The sequence below is a fragment of the Macaca mulatta genome, chromosome 4 (assembly GCF_049350105.2).
Source record: "Macaca mulatta isolate MMU2019108-1 chromosome 4, T2T-MMU8v2.0, whole genome shotgun sequence".
In the NCBI taxonomy this organism is placed as follows: Eukaryota; Metazoa; Chordata; class Mammalia; order Primates; family Cercopithecidae; genus Macaca; species Macaca mulatta.
This window is the reverse complement of record NC_133409.1, coordinates 140615928-140625803: the sequence shown is the minus strand read 5'-3', so window position 1 is coordinate 140625803 and position 9876 is coordinate 140615928. Positions and strand designations below refer to the sequence as shown.

General features: G+C 56.6%; 1 protein-coding gene across 10 annotated transcripts in view; it reads left to right on the top strand.

Moving 5' to 3' along the window:
- Positions 1-131: 131 nt before the first annotated feature.
- The window catches only part of FOXP4 (forkhead box P4), a 54232-nt gene continuing 44487 nt past the window's right edge, over positions 132-9876 (top strand). For 9 of the 10 annotated variants that reach the window (XM_077998340.1, XM_015136318.3, XM_077998338.1 and 6 more), the window contains exon 1: positions 132-404. The gene's annotated coding sequence lies outside the window, so the exon portion shown is untranslated. 10 annotated transcript variants of the gene reach the window in all.

The window sequence follows — 9876 nt, the reverse complement described above, 5'->3', positions numbered from 1 at the left end:
CGGCCGGGACGGAGCCCCCAGCCCGCGAAGAGGGCGCGGCGCAGGCGGCGGCGGCGCGGCGGGGAGGAGCCCGGGCCGGAACCAGGGCCGGGCCGGGGGCGGGGACGCCGGGGTCCGGGAGCCCGGGAGCCGGAGCGAGCTGACGAGCGTCGCGGAAGGACTGGGAAGGAGGAGCGGAGCCGGAGCGAGCCAAGCAGCCCACAAAGTGCGATGCCCCGGCGGGGTTGAGGCGCGCAGCGGTCGGCGCGGCGCGCTGGGAGGACGCCCGGGAGCTGCGCGGCGCGGGGCGGCGCGGAGGGGCAGCCCCGGCGGGCGGCGGCGGGCCCGGGCTGCGACCGGAGCGAGCCCCATGCCCCGCGCGGGCTGACGGGCCGGAGCCCGCACGGAGCGGCCGGGCGGGACAGGTAGGTGTCGGGCCGGGCCCAGGGACGCGGGTGGGGGCTGGGCAGGCTACCAGACCAACTCCCTTGCTCGCGCACTCTCTCGCCCGCTCGCTGGCTCACTTTGTGTTTGCAAACTGCCCGCCCGAGACGCGCCGGGGGCCGGGAGGAGCCGGGCCCTGGCCGGCGCACTTTGTTCCAGCCAGGGCCGGCCGTGGCGCACTGACCCCACGCAGCCGCGACATTCTGCCCCTAGCCCGGGCCCCCGCGGGCCAGAGCTGCCTCAGGAACAGGTGGGGGCTGCGGCGCGACGGGAATGGGGGCAGCCGGAGGCCGGGGCGGGGAGGGGGGCGGCCGGAGAGGCCACCGAGGCCCGCCCTTCCCCAAGAATCTGGGCCCCGCCCCCTCCCTGCCGTGCCGCTGGGAATGGGGTGTACGGGGGCGCGACCCCCTCCCTGCCCCGAGTCAGACAAAGAATACTTCCCTGCCCAGACTTTCCTGAGCTGGGAAGGGACGTGGCTCCCCCCAACTCTAGTCGGTACTGGACTCCCCAGGACGCGCCGGAGGCAGATGAATGTGGGGGCAAGAGAGCGGGGGATCGCGGTCCTACCCGCCGCGTCGTCTGTGGTGAAGAGGGGACTTGTCTTGCTGAGGTCGCACCTCGGAAGTGCCAGGGCCGGTCAGCCCCTTTCCCATCGCTCAGTCAGCTCGGGGATAGAGCGGAAAACTTCTTGGGGACTTGAGAGCGTCTGGAAATGGCCCCTGTGATTTGTGCGCCGGAGGTGGAGGGTGGGGAAACGATCTGGCTGACACCTCTACTTACCCGCTGTGGAGAGAAAGAGCTCCCGCTTCACCACGTAGGGGGAGAAGAGGGTAGCCGCGGGGGGCCCGGAGGCCACCAGGGAAGGAGCCCGGAGTGACCGAATAGGACCTCCCCTCCCAACTGAGGAGTCAGGTATCTCCCCTGGACAACCTCAGCACCTCTCTGGCCGGCGGCGCTTCAGCCTCGGGTTCCCCATCCACGCCAAACAAACTTCCTTGGGCTGCATTAGAGCCGAGCCAGTGGCGCTAGAACCTGGGGTCCCTACTGACCGCGTAATTTCGCGGGATGCGGATTTTGAGGCAGAGGCCCAGACAGCGGCGGATTCCCTCTGTCCCCCAATTGGGGCAACCTCGTGAACACACCTGCGTCCCACCCCGATCCTAGGTTAAGGGGAAAGGATATGGGAACCCTGAGCCCAGAGCGCGCCCCGCTCTTCCCTTTGCTCCCCAGCTTCCCTGGCCAGCCCCCTCCCGGCTGGTTTCCTCGCTCACTCGGCGCCTGGCGTTTCGGGCGTCCGGAGATCACCGCGTGTCTAGCACCCCAACGCCTAGTCTCCCCGCAGGTTGACGGCGGCGCCTGGAGCCGGGGATAGCGGGTGGGGAGTCCGGAGAAGCAAACCCGAGTCTGAAGTTGCCATTCGGGTGGCTCCTGAGAAAGCCCGGGAGCATTTTGGCCAATGCGGGTTTTTACCTGAACTTCAGCATCTTCACCCCGGTTTTGCAGAGCAGCCTAGATTCGTCCCAGCACGCACTGTGTCGGGTCTGGGATTGAGGGTTAGGGCAGCACACACAACTTGAGGGGCAGTTGGTAGGACTGACCCGAGTGCCTGCAGAAAGAAAGAGCAGCGGGATTGTCGTATGGCCTGTAGCTGCGGAAAGGTCTGTGCCGGTCCCACCGCCGAACCCAGAAGCTCACTTTCCTCAGATAACCAGGGCTGAACGGCCCCTCTGGCCGCCATGCCCTGCGGGCACCGGGCATTTTGAGCTCCCCTCGGCCCCCCCCCGTGAACCAGCCGGTAGGTGCAGGGGCCGAAGGCCGGGCCCAGTGGACCCAGCCGCCTGAAGGGGAGCCACGGCCTCAGAAAACCTCTGCCCGCCCCCGCGGAAAACCGCTGTAGGGAAGTCTGAAGGCCTTTTTTTTTTTTTTTTTTTTTCAACTTGAGAAACTTTTGCCTCAGGGTTTTGGGGCTCTGTTACCTGGTGGCTGGAGGGAGGATACTGAGGCTCTGCTCTTGATACCTGGACAATTGTTGGCTCCCATGGTGCGCTTTCAATCTCAGACTCTCTGAAAACTGAGTTGGGGGAGTCACTCACACTCTAGTCAGTGGGGCAAAGTGGCAAGGGGAAGAGGTGGCTTTGTGGTTGCCTCCTCCCAGCCTCCACACCCAGGGCCAGGGTGAGTGCTGAATCTCTTCTGGGGGATCCTCAGGACCCACTTTATCCTGGCTCCAGCCTTGCTACTAAGTTTGGGAGACCGTGGTAACCTCTCCTGGCACTAAGGGCTGGGCGCCTGGGTGGCGTTTTCTGTGCTTCTCCCTGTCCTGGGCAGGTTTCCCAGGAGTTACAGAGTTGGGGAACCCTGAGCCCTGGGGAGAGAAAGACCTGACCCCCCCAGTGCTGGAGAACGCCAGGGCCAGAGCACTTGCAACGGGTACCACTTACAAAGGGACCTGCTCCTGTCCCTTTCCGTGTAGGGACCCTCCTCACACCTGGACACCCCCAGCCCCCTTCCTCTGCCTTTAGAGCCAAAACCTTCGTTTCTGGCTGTAGGCAGGTAGGTCGCTTCTTGCCAGGAATGTGCATATCCTGCCGGGCCCCTACCCCAAACATACCTCTTCCTTGGTGGGAGGGAAGTAGAGGGACTGGGAGAGGAAGTCTTGCTTTTGATTCAGTAATTCCCCCAAATGTTTGCTGAGCCCCTACTCTGCCTGGGCAGGTCCCAGGCTGAGTACTGGGGTACCCAAGCAGTGAAGGCTGGAGTCTGCTCTCTGGATCTCAGATTGTTGGGGTAGGAGAGACAGGTAAGATGTCACATGGGGAGAGAAGGATGGGAACAGGGTGTCTGTTTCAGAGGAGAGGTGTGAGGTGCAAGGGGAGGGAAGGGTCGTCTCCCCAGGAAGCCCTCCCTGCATCTTAACCCTTCCTACTCCACTGCCTTGGCGGTTTTGTGTCTCTCTAGCCACAGTGCAAGCCCCCCAGTCCCATCCTAAGCAGGCACAATGTCTTTACTTCTTGAATAGCCTACACTGTGTGAAATAATAATTTCTTCCATCCAAGAAACTCCTCACAGTTTCCCTTCTTGCAGATCTTACCACGATCCAGCTTCCCCAGACCAAGGCAGGGCAGGTACTATTTTTGACAGGACTCTGAGGCTCCGTTGGCTGGAATGGCCTCCTCAGATTTGGTTCTAGAACTCTGGAACCCAGAGCAAGGAACTGAGGCCTCCCCAGGGCAGAACATGTGTCAGAGTGGAAAAGGCTTTGGAACTTGGCAGTAGAGATGGGACTCTGGGGAACTTAATTAAGCTCTTCGAACCTCAATTTTCTTACATTGTAAAGTAGGTCAATAATACCCACCTTAGAGATTCCGTTTGGGAGTCGAATGAGAAAGCAGATGTCAAGTACCTAGCACAGTGCTGGGCACATGGTAGTACTGATCAAGGGATGACTTTTATTAATAATTTGCTAGCACTGCCAGGCCACACGTTGATTGAATATGGAAATACTGAAGTATTAATCTTCATTTTATGGGTTGGGAAAATGAAGTCCAGAGAGAAGTGGCAACTTGTCCAAGGTTACACGGCTACATGGTAGCAGAGCTGGAACTAAAATACGGGGTCCTCGACTCCCAGTACAACCAGTAGGGCTTGAGCCTATGCTGTAGTGAAGGGAGAAAGGAAGGGATGGGAGGAGCTGCCACTCCTCCCCCTCCTCCACAAGCTTGGCCTAGGCCGCCTGACTTCTAGTGTGAAGGCCACCTTTCTCTTTTCCCTTTAAGCGGGGAGGGGGACTATAGGTTCAGAATCTGGTGTTTCCACCTGCACACAACCTTGGAGCATTCCCCATTCCCCAGGCACTCCTGAGGTTCTTGTGAGAGACACATAAATGGGAGAGAGAATTCCCTAGAACGCGAAGAGGAAAAATGACTGATAACCCCTCTCTCCAGAAAGGGAGATTTTTAGGGTTTGGAAACCCTAGCCTACACGTCCTTATGGAAGATTTTGGCAGCAAGTCTCAGACCAATTTGGGAGCTATCACTGAATGGATCATCTCAAAGAAGCAAAAGGAAACTCCCCTTGAGCCTGATGTTATTGGCTCCCTTCAGCATTGCCTCCCAGGATTCTCTGTGGAAATACACACCTTCAGCCCACTGCCAGTTCCACCAAGCCAGGATCACAGCAGGAACCCTCTTTCCTCCAAATTCTGCCACTTCGGATGCTATGATCTTGTGAGATGTTGCTCCTGGGCCCTTGCAGAGCCTGGACGCAGGGCACACCTGCCTGAGCTAGAAAACAAGAGCTCCTGGCACAAAAGGTACACATCTGGACAGGGCTGCCGGTGTTGGGCCGTGGAGTCAGTGTTGCTGTGGTGTGTCGCCCGGGCTGGGCAGGCCTGGGCCTGGCGAATGCCCTCCTTGCCTTGATCCTGGTCCCAGGATCCCTCCTGAGACCAGGGTGTTTTCCCGACTGTCCCTCTGGCACAGCCCTGCACCTTCCTTTCCCGTCTGGACGGTAGCCATACAACCGCCTGTGCCCTGAATCCCAGCTGCTCTGCCCACCTCCCTGGGCCCCATCCTCTGGCCAACTGGAGCCTCCACAGCCAGGCCTGATGGTGGGTGGAGCCAGTTGATAGTGCAAGATAGAGGTAAATGGTGTTTCCTTTCCTGCTGCAGTTCTGATGGTCTGTGACCCAGGCTACCATGTAAATGGAAAGTGGGGCGACATGGTGGGTTTTTCTCAGACTAACAGTATGTAGAATAGAGACCATTAGGCATTTGTTAAGGTAGTCAGGACTGGTGGGAGTAGAAGTTAACTAGCAGGAAAGGGGTGGCAAAATGCTGGCAACTTGAAGGCGAGGTGGCTTAGGGAATGGAGCCAGGGACTCAGTAGTTGTATCCATCCTGTGAACACTGTGGAGAACACTGTGGAGCGCCTACTGTGTGCTGGAGGCCAGGGTGGTGAAGGGCACAGCACAAGGGACCCAGAGAAGGGGTGACTTGCGTGCAACTTGGAAAATCAGAAATGGAGCAAGGGGTGGAGCACAGATCTGTGGGCACTGGCCACCTGAGCCGGCATGGGTCCTGAAACCCCCAGCTGAGACAGGACATGTCTGCTGCCCAGAGGGCCCTTAGGAGGGCCTCCCTGTGTGAAATGAAACCGGGCGGTGGGGAGGCAGAGGGTGGGAGGTTGAGGTGGTTTCCGTTCTCATCTCCTCAGCGGAGCTTCCTTGGATTCCATTCCCGGCTGGCTTTACTTTTCTAGGAGAACATTTCTGTGGAGACTCAGGCCTAAAGAAGTTGCTCCAAAAGAGGGTGGCGGTGCACTTCCTCCTTTCCTTCGGGGTTCCCCTGCAGGTGCACATCCGCATCCTGGAAGGAAGGGGTGCACTGGGGCAAGTTTTGGGGAGATATGAAACGTCAGGATTTGTGGGAGACCCAGCGAGGGGCTGCAGCTGTGAGCACTCGGAGCAAAGCGCCAGGCTTTTTGAGGCTGCGTCTCTGGATGGGAGCTGGAGAAGCTGGACAGTCAGGCCATGCACAGGGTGTAGAGTTGGTGCACTGAGAGAATCCCTCCTTCAGGAAGCCTCTGAGCTTTCTTTCCCAGAGAGCCAGAGCTACCTGATCCCCCTCCCCAGCTGAGCACTCGCTTTGGATTGTTCCCCCAGTGAGCTTTTACCTTTTTAACTGAGCGCATCAGTTCCGGTTGCTGGAAGCTTCTGCATGTCTGAGACCTGAGCACAGTGATGTAACACAAGGGCTTTTCGGCACTCACCTGACACAGAGAAAATAACTGCAGCTGGGCCAGCTCGGGCCGGCAGCTGGGGATCCGGAAACACTGGAAGAGGGGACGGCTCAGGCAGCATGCCAGTTTTTAGCCACAGAGAGGGCTGCCCACCCATTGTGGTCAGAGATGATTTCGTGGGTCTGGGCCTAAATGGCCCGGACCCACACGGGTACATCGTGAGGGGCCCTGGTAAGCCAACTGCTGCCGACTTCCTAACTCACTCTTCGGCCTTAGGCATGACCCGTCTTCTCTCTGGGCCTCAGTTTTCCTAACTGTACAGTGGGTGAAGAGGGTGCCTGCAGCCCCACGTCCTCGGGCTCACCATCCTGAAGCTGTGGGTTGGGAGCCAGGCAAGAAGAGACCTGAAGGTCTCAATGCACACCCTCTTTGTTCCAAGGGCGTCGGGAGCCTACTGCTTCCATGGGTCCTTCCTGAAAGGGGAGCTGTGGAGCTCGGGGCAGGGGACACCACGACCCTTGCAAGTCTCCTCCTTCCCAATTAGGCAGTGGAGCCTGATTAAAAGGGGTGCTGCCTGCCTCCTCCCGCCCGATCCCCATCGACGAGATTTCCCTTCATCAGAATCTCACATCCTCCAGAAATTAATTTGATGCCTCCTGTTATCAATTAATTGAATCTCGTTGGGAGAGAGCTCCGCGAGGCGAGGCGGGCTTCAGCTTGGCCCTTGTGCGCCGCCGTCCCCCCTCCCCCTCACACCAGGGCAGCCTTCCCTTCCCCCATTCCTTTTCTTCCACCTTTCTTTTAATTGCACTTATTTTCTAAAATAAAACCACTGCTCTGCGCCTCTTTGCCCAGTTTGGCTTGGATGGATACCCATGGACTGGATACTGGCTGGGATTTGTCCTTTCTGGGGTGGGGGCAGGAGGACTTCCCCTCCCCTGGACCCTGTCTGATCTCTCCTTAAGTAAACAGAATCTCACCCTTGGGGAATTTGGCCGAGATCCTGTGGGCTCCGGGGGCTACTGGTGAGAAACTTAGAGAGCAGGACTAGGGGAAGGAGGAAGAGCTGGGAACAGACTCCACCCTAGTTGGGAATAGGGGAGGTATAGAAGGACCAAGCTAGGGACCTTTTAACCCTCAGGATTTTGCCATTCAGAAACTGTTGCCCCTTCCAGAGCTGATCAATTAAATGCAGGGCAGAGGGCACAGGTGTGTGGTACCTCCAAGCCTCCCAACAGTCAGGTCAGGTATCTGCAGGAACAAGCCCTCAGCATTTTCAAGGACACTTGGAAGCCCTTGGTCTGCCCCCTGCATGGAAGATGGGGGACGAAAGTTCTAACAGGACATCCCTATTAGGAAACCTGGGAGGGCGTTGTGGCAGGTAGAGCTAGGTAGTCACCAGGCCCTGACTGAGGAACTGTGTTTTGCAGTTTCACATACCTCTTTGTTCTTATCCCCACAACAACCCTGAAAGATTCTCCAAGCAGTGGTTATGATCACTCTCATTTGATAGGTGAAGGACCTGGGCCCAGAGAGGTTACCTGACTTGCCCTGAGTCACAGTTAACTGGAACTTGCATTTCTGAAATGCTGGCCGTAAGTGCTGAGGTCACAAATGGACTAACTTCATCCCTGCTGAGTTTTTTTGACCCATACACAGTTCATTACAATGGTAAATTTCACATAAATATCCCCACTTCAGCTCCTTTTGAAAAACCCAAGCCCTGTCAACACTGAACCTACATTTCTGTGTGGAAAGGATGGACTGGGATTGAGTGACACCTGCCTCCTTGTGCCCTCCTCACCTGGCCTCCTAAGTGACCAGCCTAGCCCCTGAGGGCATTTTGGTTAGCAGTTTTGACGTGGAGATTCACCTGTCCCCAGTATTCCTCAAGGAAAATCTAGTGGGGGACAGTGTCTGAAAGACTCTGCAGGGTCTGGCCAGGCACGGTGGCTCACGCCTGTAATCCCAGCATTTTTGGGAGGCCGAGGCAGGTGAATCACCTGAGATCAGTGGTTCAAGACCATCCTGGCCAACATGGTGAAACCCCGTCTCTACTAAAAATACAAAAGTTACCCGGGCGTGGTGGCAGGCACCTGTAGTCCCAGCTACTCAGGAGGCCGAGGCAGGAGAATTGCTTGAACCCGGGAGGTGGAGGTTGCAGTGAGCCGAGATTGTGCCACTGCACGTTAGCCTGGGCCACAGACTGAGACTCTGTCTCCAGAAAAAAAAAAAAAAAAAAAAAGACTCTGCAGGGTCTGTACAAGAAGTGTACAAGAAGAGCTCAGAGAGGACCTATAAGGACACCGTGACCCAAATCTTACTCCCACGCAGCTACTTAATAACTGATGGTGGGATGGGCGCAGTGGCTTATGCCTGTAATCCCAGCACTTGGGAGGCCAAAGTGGGAGGATCGCTTGAGCTCAGGAGTTTGAGACCAGCCTGGGCAATATGGTGAAATTCCCTTTCTACAAAAAAAATACAAAAATTAGGGTGTGGTGGCGTGTGACTGTAGTCCCAGCTACTCGGGAGGCTGAGACCAGAGGTTCACTTAAGCCAAAGAGGCAGAGGTTGCCGTGAGTGAGCCGAGATCGCGCCACTGCACTCCAGTCTGAGCCACACAGAGTGAGACCCTGTCTCAAAAAAAAAAAAAAAAAAAGTGATGGTGGTGGGTGTTTCTTTTTCCCTTCTTTCTACCATAGAGGTTAGGTCTTCTTACCATAAGCCCTTGTGTCTCTGGGGGCCTGTTTCAAGATGAAACCAGCCCATCCCTGACAGGGTGAGCCCCTCTATAATAAAGTTATCACTTGCCCCCTACATCTGGGGAAATGAAGGGAGGGGCCAAGGCATGTCTGGAGCAGGCTGGGCAGAACAGCCAGAGGCCCAGAAATGGCCGTACTCAGTGGTTTGTCCCAGGCCCACTAGAGCCCCTCCTGTGCCCACAGGAAACCCTGGTGCCAAAGGCACTACCAGAACCAGGCTCCAGATGGCCATTCAGGCCCTGGGCGAGTTGCCCCTACCCCTTAACCAGCAGGCCCCCCACGTAAGACGTCACTATTTAATTAGCCGTCTCTGATTAACCAAACTTGGCATTCGGCTCCTCTTGCCCTCATCTTTCCCAGCTCCGAATCAATGGCTTTGATATGCTAATTAGGGAGTAATTTAATTTCAAAAGGCCGCAATTAACAAGGGTGTTGTGGACATGCTGTAGTTAAGCGGAGTAATCTAATTTGCATTAGTAACAAGCAGGGACTAATTAGAAGCTTAATTAGACACTTAGATGGCTCTTATGTTTACTTTCTTAATGAGATGGAGTGGGATCTTTGGTTCTCTTTCTTTTTTTCCCCCTTTATTGTTAATTCTTTTTTTTTGGTCTGTGTAGTAGGAAGGGGTATTGAGGGAGGCCACCTTGCCAGGGCCTGTGGGAGCGTTTCAGGGCTGGAGCCAGTAAAAGGTGAGCTGGAGGGTGGTGGTAGGGGTGAGGGAAGGCTTGGATTCCAGAGCGACTCGGGGAGTTAGGACGCGGAGAAGAGCACTGGTTTAGGAGTCAGAAGAGCCACCTGGTTTCAGTTTGGCTCAGCCACTTAGCAGTCAGGTAACCTTGTCAAGTCTTTGGCATCTTTGAAGTGTGGTTCCATCCTCTGTCAAAATGAGCGCAAAATTGCATGGGGGGAGAGAGGAGGGAGAGGCTGTAGAAAAGCACTCTTGCAGACT